This window comes from Cygnus olor, chromosome 3 (assembly GCF_009769625.2).
Source record: "Cygnus olor isolate bCygOlo1 chromosome 3, bCygOlo1.pri.v2, whole genome shotgun sequence".
Lineage (NCBI taxonomy): Eukaryota > Metazoa > Chordata > Aves > Anseriformes > Anatidae > Cygnus > Cygnus olor.
In genome coordinates this window covers 95997700-96006827 of record NC_049171.1, presented here as the reverse complement: position 1 = coordinate 96006827, position 9128 = coordinate 95997700, and the positions used below count along the sequence as shown (strand labels likewise).

General features: G+C 41.7%; 1 protein-coding gene across 7 annotated transcripts in view; it reads left to right on the top strand.

The window, feature by feature from the left end:
• The window catches only part of EML4 (EMAP like 4), a 158261-nt gene that overhangs the window by 7812 nt on the left and 141321 nt on the right, over positions 1–9128 (top strand). Inside the window, exon 2 of one of the 7 annotated variants that reach the window (XM_040550608.1) lies at positions 6169–6252. The exons of the other annotated variants lie outside the window; for them this stretch is intronic. The gene's annotated coding sequence lies outside the window, so the exon portion shown is untranslated. The remainder of the gene's footprint in view (positions 1–6168; positions 6253–9128) is intronic. 7 annotated transcript variants of the gene reach the window in all.

Genomic DNA, 9128 nt, shown 5'->3' with positions numbered 1-9128 from the left:
AGACCACTGAATTTCATTGGCAAGTTATATTTAAAAAATGGCAGTAGAAAGCCAAAAGTTTTTCGTGCAGGTTCAGTTTTCGAGGTTGGACATCACTTTCTAAAAAATAACCATGTTTCTTAAGATTTTATTACACATCCTCCAGTAAAAACCTCCTTTTGTTTTTTTATAACAAACTTTGCAGTGGCTTTGAATTGTAGATGTCCTTTAGGTAGCGTATCGTTGACCAAATTCCTTTCCAGAAGCGGTAGGTATTGAAAAATCTGAACACATGAAATGGAACGAAACTGCTGGAACTGTTTCAGTTTAGCGCTTTTATTGCTGGAATTTGAATGAAAGTTCAGGAGAACATTCCTACAAATTTAGTTCTTGGTGATTTTGAAGAGAGGTGCAGAGAGGAGGAACCTTCAAGGGTAAGAACCATAAATGAAAATTTCTCAGTTGCAAGGCTCAAGACATAGCAATACTCATGTCTGCATAATATCACGTTAGCTTTTTTGAACAAAAACTCAAGCAAGAAGAAAATTACAACTTTGTTTAGCTATGAAGTGCTGCATAGAACTGCTATTACCTCCTGTCCCAGTGTGTGCTATGCAAATACCATCAGAGATATCAAGCAGGAAATTAGTGGTCGGTGTGGCTGTAGTGCTTTCTTCCTAAACTCTAAACACGTATGTTAAAATCATGAGTGAAGGGAGACAACAATAACAAGTAGCCCAAATTCTATGCATTTTTTTTTTCTTCCATGGGATAAATGCGAAAGAGCTCTGAGTCACTCCTGACAGATTTGTGATAGCTGTGATAAGCCCTGTTCTGAGATCGCTGTTGTTTTTAGTCTCTCATGTATTAGGGTTGGGAGGATTTCTGCATTTCTGGTTTCTAAGCACCATGGGATGTGGTATGGCATTTTTCCATGAAAATGATATGACGTTTAAGAAAAATGACTTGTTGACACTGCTGTCCTCTAGATTTACATAGAATCATTCAGGTTGGAAAAGACCTCTAAGGTCATCTAGTCTGACCTTTAACCTAGTACTATAGCCCACCACTAAACCATGCTACTAAGTTCTAAATCTACATGTTTTTTGAAGACCTCTAGGGATGGCGACTCAACCACTTCCTGGGCAGCCAGTTCGAATGCTGCACAACCCTTTCAGTAAAGAATTTTCTCCTAATATCTAACATAAACCTCCCATGGCGCAACTTGAGGCCATTTCCCCTTGTCTTATCACTTGGTGCTTGGGCGAAGAGCCCAATCCCCACCTTACCGTAGCCTCCTTTAACGTAATTGTACAGCGTGACAAGGTCTCCCCTGAGCCTTCTTTTCTCTGGGCTAAATAACCCCAGCTCCCTCAGCCGCTCCTCATAAGACCTGTTTTCTAGACCCCTCACCAGCTCGTGCCCCTTTCTGGACATGCTCCAGCACCTCGATGTCCTTCTTGTAGTGGGGGGCCCAAAACTGAACACATTACTTGAGGTGCAGCCTCACTAGAGCCGAGTATAGGGGGACAATCACTTCCTTAGTTCTGCTGGCCACGCTATTTCTGATACAAGCCAGGATGCTGTTAGCCTTTTTGGCCATCTGAGCATGCTGCTGGCTCATATTCAGCCGGCTATCCACCCATACCCCTAGGTCCCTTTCCTCTGGGTTAGCTTTCAAGCCACTCTGCCCCAAGACTGTAGCATTGCTTGGGGTTGTTGTGCCCCAAGTGCAGGACCTGGCACTTGGCCTTGTTGAACCTCCTGCAGTTGGCCTTGGCCCATCGGTCCAGCCTATCCAGATCCCTCCGCAGAACCCTCCTGCCCTCGAGCAGATCAACACTCACGCTTAACTTGGTGTCTGCAAACTTACTGAGGGTGCTCTTGATCCCCTCATCCAGATCATTGATAAAGATATTGAAGAGAACTGGGCCCAATACTGAGCCCTGGGGGGCACCACTAGTGACCAGCTGGATTTAACTCCATTCACCACACCTCCTTGGGCCCAGCCACACCCAGTTTTTAATCCAACAATGTATACGCTTGTACAAGTCTTGAGCTTCTTCAGGAGAATGCTGTGGGAAACGGTGTCAAAAGCCTTACTGAAGTCTAGGTAGACCACATCCACAGCCTTTCCCTCATCCACCGTGTGTCACCTTGTCATAGAAAGAGATCAGGTTAGTCAAACAGGACCTGCCTTTGATAAACCCATGCTGACTGGGCCTCATCACCTGGTTGTCCTGTAAGTGATGCATGATGGCACTGCTGTGTGGTGGCAGTCAAGATAATCTGCTCCATGAACTTCCCCAGCACCAAGGTCAGATTGACAGACCTGAAGAAATTTGTGGAATATGTGTTATATTTTCAGTAATCTGAGACCACAGTATTTCTGAAAGGTGTTCAGATGGGTCAAGGATTGGTCAGAACAGGTATGGCAGCAGTTAGACTGTGGCCATGGAGGCAATCTGCTTGTTCTTTGTCTTCCAGAATTCTTGGGCTGAATTCTTACTAGAGGAGTGAATGTTTAATTAATATGAATAATTAAGGTACTTTTGGAGGTAGGTATAGTGAAATGATTAATAGTGTGATTTCTCTGAGTTTATTCTTTACACTAAAGAATCAGAGTAATAAGGCCATTTATTTAGCTGATGTGGACTTGATAGTAGTATTTCTGATGTATGTGATTTATTTTTTTTGTGTGTGTGTTGCATTAAAAATGTGTTAGCTCAGGGAGATGCTGGTTCTATTTCTCAACATTTTTATTTTAATTTGTTATAACTCCTTTTTAATGGCCTGGATCTGCAGAAACTACTCTAGCTCAGGCAAATATTTAGTATGAAGCTAATAAATACCTGAAATCTTATCGTGAGTTTGGTATGTGCATTTGTTTTCAAACTGAGCTGTGCTTTACCTGCATATCAAGAAGTGTCTCAAAGTGTGGTACACATGTATAACTTCCAGTTTTTGTTCAGAGTGAAAAACCAGCACAGGCAGTTGCGTGGTTTCTGTCTTCTGGCACTGTTAAGCTCAGCCATTTTCACTTCCATTCTGAAAAATGTGCATTTAACCAACCTCTTGTCTTGGATTTTTAGAAAGGGGGTGGGGGGAAGATTTCATTACAGTAGAGCTTAGAAAAACATGTTTGTTCCAGGAAAAACTTCCTGGAGGATCTGGTGTGGGATGAGAAACAAAAGGAAAATAAGCAGCGAGGCCTCTTCTGTTGCGCCTCCCTGCTTATATTTTCCTTTTGTTTCTCATCCCATACCAGATTTCTCTTGCAGCTGATGTGGCTGGAGACCCAATTTGTGAAAGGCTGGGTTAGAGGGAATAGGAACTGCGAAAAGATGCCGTTTTGCTACAGAGGATGCAGAATTTATGGAGAAATGTAGTAGGCTAAAGGCGCAGAGTAGCCAGTGGGGATGAGACCAAACCTGGAAAGGCAGGTTAATACAGGTATTAATATCCTTTCTAATGACTACAGGTTCAGAATAACAGCATAATGTTCTTTAATTCTACAAATAAAGCAGCATTTCCTTACTTCAGTAAGCTAATGGAACTGGGTTCTCTAGATTTTTTTTTCTACGGGAAAGTATTTAGTCTTGCTTTATATTTTTTATTTCTGTTCTGTTTGATTTTAAAAAGTGGGGGGAAAAAAGAAAACCAAAAACTACCATCAAACCCTACAAATGTTTGTTATTGCTATTTTGAAATTAAAGGAAGCTATATTTTTAGTGTTTAGTGATTGTTTCTTTACAGAGGTGGGTGATATGAGGAAAAAATATTTCAATATTTAAATATTTCCAGAGTTGTTTTCCTTTTAAACAGAGAAAATGAGGATTAAGCATAGTAACAGAGAACATAAGCAATTTGGATTTTTTGAAAAACATGTATTTTTTTTTCCTAAACACTTGATCTGACTTGCTTGTGTTTCATTAAAAACAGTGCTCTGGTATGGTGCTGTTGCTGTGCTGCTAGCTCACACAGCTAACCTTGGTGCTCAGGCACGAGCCTTAAACAGGTGCATATCCATCTCCGTTGCTCTTGTGCCAGGAGCTGCTGCTCTGTCCTCATCCCTTGGTGGTTTGGGAGGAAGTGATTGGTGACCCCCAAGTGCAGCAGGGCCTCAGGTGTTGCGTCTCGGAAACCTAGCCAGCACATCGGTCATTCGTATTGCAAAACAATATAAATTCTTACTTGATTTGGAAACTTCTAAAGTGTGCAGAGTACAGGTAATTTTCATATGAGATTAACATCTGTCCTCAAGCTTTTCCTTGTTAGCTGGTTTAGATGGAAAGAAAGTGGATCTGAACTCACAGTCTGCAAATTTGTAAATCTCTGATGTTTAGAACAATCTCAGCCAAGAACTGGAAAAATAAAAACAACAAAAAACCACAACTTCAGGATGTGAAAAAATCTAGAAAGTTATTGTTTAATGATGAAATTAATTCTAAAATAGATTTCCATTTTTCATATTTAGTTGCCAAATCTGTAGATGTTAATAGTTACTTAAATAATCTTGTGGATGCAAGCTTCTCTTAAGATGCATTGTATGGAAAGTGCCTATTTGTACTTGATTACAGTGCAAATATACCTAATGAGTTGCTTTAAGACTGCGGTGTAATAGAAGTCTTATTGTTTATACTCGCATTGGAGAGAGGAAATGGGAAAGATATTGATGCAGGCCAGGAGAGTTAAATATTCCAGGTTATCTGCTTCAACTGTTTCTTTAGAATTGTTAGGTACGTAGCGTGTATGGCACAGGAAGGGGAAAAGAAACCTTCAATGACTGTGCAACACAAAGAAAATATCTCTTTGGTCCTGCAAAAGTGACAATTCCGTACATTTTGATTTGGTATTTGCAAGAACTCTACCTGTGAGAGAGGGTGGCTCTCGTTAAACAGTTGTGTGCTGTTCTGGGCTTGTAAGCCAAGCAACATTGTCGCTGTTGTTTCATTGTGGGTCTTGAACTTGCTGTTGGCTGCTTTTGGCCAATTGTTTTGAAGACGTGTTTTAACATACGGCTCTACTAGTCACTGTTGTTGATGTGGAGAATTGAGATCCCATGCTTCTGAACATCAGTAAGCATCTTACTAAAACTTGTACTTAAAAACATTTACAGTATAAATCCTGTCCTTACTTGGCTTTTTTTTTTTTTTTTTGTGTGTGTGCCAGTCCAACAATGCTTTATATGATATCAACATGCTTGTTTCTGTTTTCCTCTGCCCTTTCACAGTAAGATTGGTGTACTGCAGAATTGTTTCATTTGGATTAAATATCCTGGTGTGCTTTGGAGAATACAGGAGAATATGATTTGCTTGAAGGACTCTTATGTTGCATTTTTAATGGGATAATTTGTCAATGAGTTGTATAGCATTGAATGGTACTTAATCTAGCATTTTGTTTTCTAAGCTACGATGACAGTTTTTCAGATAGGAAGTCATTGGAGTTTTGAACAGCTTTTTGATCATTCATCGTATATGCGTGTCTAATACAAAAAAAGTTCTATGCATATATTCCACTCTTTGCCTTTAGAGGAATATGGGGTTAGGAGAGTGTTTAGTTTGGATTTTAATAGTTAGATGTTGAAGTGGTGATCCTTTTCAACTAGGGAGAGCATAAGCTCTCTAGCACTGTTCCCTGTGTGTTAAGGTGTTTCAAAAGATAAGCATATGAAGCTTTCAAGGTACACAAGCACCAAGCAGTTTTTTTTCCCTGTACCTGCACAAAGCCTCGCAGCTAAATACATGCCTTACTTCTGAGCCCAGGTGGAGCCTGGCAAAGCTGTGTGCACTGCCCGGGCATCACTGCAGCACTTGTGTGCTACGAGCCCCAAGGGTACTGGGATCACTTGGCATTTTTTTTTCCTGTTGCAGTGGCCGTGGACCTTTGGTGTGCCTCTATTTAGTCCATTCCCTCTGTTTTCTTTTATTTGTCCAATCTTGGTATTTTAAGTGGTGCTGAAAGTGTGGGTCACCTAGGAGTTAAATGTCTGTCCTTCAACTCAAGTATTTATGGCTTTTAAACTGTGCATTTGAAGTTCTGGCTATGCTGAAGTCGATTAATAAAATAAAATGAGTATCTTCTTAACTGTTGTCAGAGATGAGATTTTCCCTGTTGTTCCTCTGCCCTGGACATGGTCCCATTGCTGTTGTCATTCTCCAATTCCTGGTTTTCTCTTCTCCTGTGCAGGGAGCCTCTGTTTGCTGCTGTGCTGCAGAGAGCTGAAGGGAGCTCACCTTCCCTAAGCCAGCAGTGTGGCCCTAACAATTCAAGGTGAGGGCTGGGGAAGGGTAGAGAGGGGAGTGATGTCTGTGCAGGTGGGATTTGAAACCAAACTGGGACTTGACTTCTTTGATCATGCTCCTCTCCTTCCTCCCCATCTCTAAATACAGTGACTTGAAACCTTCAGAGATGGATAGCATGACCTACTGTTTGTGTGCTCTCAGGATATCGATTCAGATATTGACTAGCTAAATAATAAAGGTGGTATATGTGTGCAGGGTTTCTTGCTAACATGCTTTTAATTATCTGCATTTACGTAATTATTATTTGCAGTAGAAACTTCAATTTCCTGTTCATACAGCTAGAGCAGCTTTAGCAGTAAAAGGGCTCAAAGCCATAACTTGGCTGCTGTGTTTGTGAATTAATGGCAACGTTTGCTGTTCCCTTTTTATAGACCATAAAGGGCCTTTTTTTTTTTTTCAAAGCTATTGATAAAATGGCAAAAGGAATTGTGAGAAAGTAAAGAGAAATTGGCAATAAAGTATCTGTAGCATATAGCATACATTGTATTTATCAGTACATGTGGATTTTTTTGATAGTGTCACATACATTTGCCTTTCAGCCTTCAGTTGAAGTTAATTTAAACATCTAAAATTTGACTAGTCCTTTTTTTTTTTTTTTTTTTTGTTTCCAGAACTAATTGGGAATTTTTCAAAATTTGGTGTGTGCATATATGTATGTACAACTCCTTCCCCAAACCAGGTTTAACTTAAAGGGATTGAGGGAGGTCTGGCCTGTTTTGTTCATAGTTGAACATTTCAAAGAATGTTGCTTCAGTTTGTTCTTGACCTGGTGGTGTCTTGCATGTTAGGCAGGATTTAGAATAGGTCTATTTGACTTCTATGAAAACTGCATAAAATCATATACAATGCTTCTATATTCCAGTTACAGTGTATGTGCATTCTTCAGTTGAAACCTTTCTGTCATATTATATACCCCTATTTTCAGGTACTACTTGACATATGATTAATATGTCCACCTAGTTTCTTTTCAGGATTATGGATTTTCAATCATCTTATTGTAGCATGTATTTTGCTTTTGTGAAACCGCAAGCTGACTTTGAAGTAGCTTTTTCCTTTTCTTTGCCATATTGCTGTTTACAAGTCTTTTGTATGCAATGTTGTACAGATTAAAACTCAAATACTTTCAAAGTAATTAGTAGGTTAAAAAAAGATAGACATCTTTACTAGAAAGAAGTGGCTTCCCAAAGATGAATAGGAAACTACATTTTGGCAAACAGCTCTTGTGTACTATCATATGATCTTTGTGTATGCATTTTTAGAAGAAAAATGGGTAGAGCTGATGTCATCTGAGAGTCACCTGTTCACCCTTAGCTCATCTTCATCACCTTAATGATGCTGGGCTATCACAGAGTACTGGTTGAACAGCCTCGGGTGCCAGGTTTTGCTTTACATCTGCATCATTCCCTGCTGCAGAGTGGAGGTACAGGAACAAGCGTTTCACCGTGAAGGTCACACCATGTTTTATGGGCTTTGCGTGTTCACTGATGTCCCCTCTCCTGCAGGGAGCACAGTACGTGTTGTGCCCGACCTCCTCCTCCAGGCTGCTGGTCGGTGGCCTCGAGCCACGTGCCACCTGGGCACTGGAGGTGCCGGAGAGCAGGGCCGGGTCCCTTTGGGGTTTTGGGGTGATCTGATAGGGGGAAGCCCTCGAGATGTCACTCAAGCTGACAGCCATGCCTGTGGGTGTTTAATCCCACCTCACATGTGGTCCTCAGCAGCGGCTTGGGGAAGCTGGAGACCGCTTGTGCGACAGCAGGGACTTGTGTGTGCTTGCGCGGTGTAGGGGTAACGTTAATCATCAGATATTAAATACAGTTTTGGCTCGCTGCGAACAAGCAGCATCATCGCAGAGAAGTGAGGCAGATGTCTGCCCCTGGAAGGAAGGCCTGTAATCAAAGGCTGGGGGAGCCACCCTCAGCTACTCTCTGGGAAGTGTCACACGGGGATGCTGACAGGCCGCAGCTGTCTGGAATGGTGCTCTGCCGAGCAACTCGTATTTCTTCCTATTGTGTTAGGCTGCCGTAACATCGCCCTCGTCACTTTAAATACCTAGCCTTTCCAACAGTATATAAGTTTTAGACACCCCTCCCGCCCCCGTAATATCTGTATGGATGTTTTGTGTTTTAATTCTTATTCCTTGGGGAATGTTCCCCCCCCCCCAGTTTTCCACTGACTGCCATTGAGCTTCAGGTTTTTGCTGAAAAACTGCTGAGGTGGGCCATGGCTGTTTTTGCTGTTAGCTGCAAAGCTACGCTGTCACCCTCGAGTGGGAGAGGAGAGGCTCATCCTGCCAGCGTGCCTGACAGCAGAGAAAGCAAATGCTGTTGTCATCCTTGGCAAGGCTGCTGTGCTAGGGAGAGCAATGGGAACTGGAGGTGACATGCATTTTAGATTTCTTTTTGTGCATTTAAAAAACAAAATAATAGGGGAAATAGGAAGGCCATCCTTGTCTCTAAATGTGTTTTACTCAGCTCCAGCTGGTGGCTGGTCTCCTACTGCCCTGGCTTGTGCTGCCTGGCAGCATGTTCCTAACCTCGTGGTGGTGATAACTTAAATCTGGTGGTGCACAGCATTCTCCCCTTGTTCTCCTGCTTGGTTGACATGGGCTGTTTCAAGTGATGTCACTCTTCAGCATCTGAGGAGGGCATAGATCAGATTTTGGATGATTTCAGTGTTATACAAGCAATTTTCCATCTTCTGGAAGCAGCTGTTAGAAGAGGTTTTAGCAATTTAGCTTTTGTGCTACGTTAACCATCAATATTTTTGAAACGGAAAAGTGAATCGCACTGACTCTCCGAGAACTTGACGTGTTGCTGGGCCATTTCCAGGTTGCTGAGAGCAGAA